This window comes from Corvus brachyrhynchos, unplaced genomic scaffold (genome assembly GCF_000691975.1).
Source record: "Corvus brachyrhynchos isolate BGI_N302 unplaced genomic scaffold, ASM69197v1 scaffold212, whole genome shotgun sequence".
Lineage (NCBI taxonomy): Eukaryota > Metazoa > Chordata > Aves > Passeriformes > Corvidae > Corvus > Corvus brachyrhynchos.
The window spans coordinates 14784-15074 of NW_008236768.1; positions in this window are offsets into that span (position 1 = coordinate 14784).

Here is a 291-nt window from a genome sequence, read left to right on the forward strand (position 1 = left end):
GGGGGACACACGGGAGGGTCCCCATGGGGAGGGAGGGAGGGACAGGGCAGGGAGGGAGCTGGGGGGACACATAGGGGGGGTCCCCGGGGGGACACACAGGGGGGTCCCCATGGGCAGGGAGGGACAGAGCGGGATGTCACACGGGCTGCGCGAGGGTGTGTCTGATTTTTGGGGCTGACTGCTCTGGGGGTGGCCCATCCCGCGGAAGGCGACAGGGACCTTACAGGGGCGTGTCCCACGGCGACAAGGACCTTACAGGGAGGGGGATGTGGCAGGGGACAAGGACCTTAC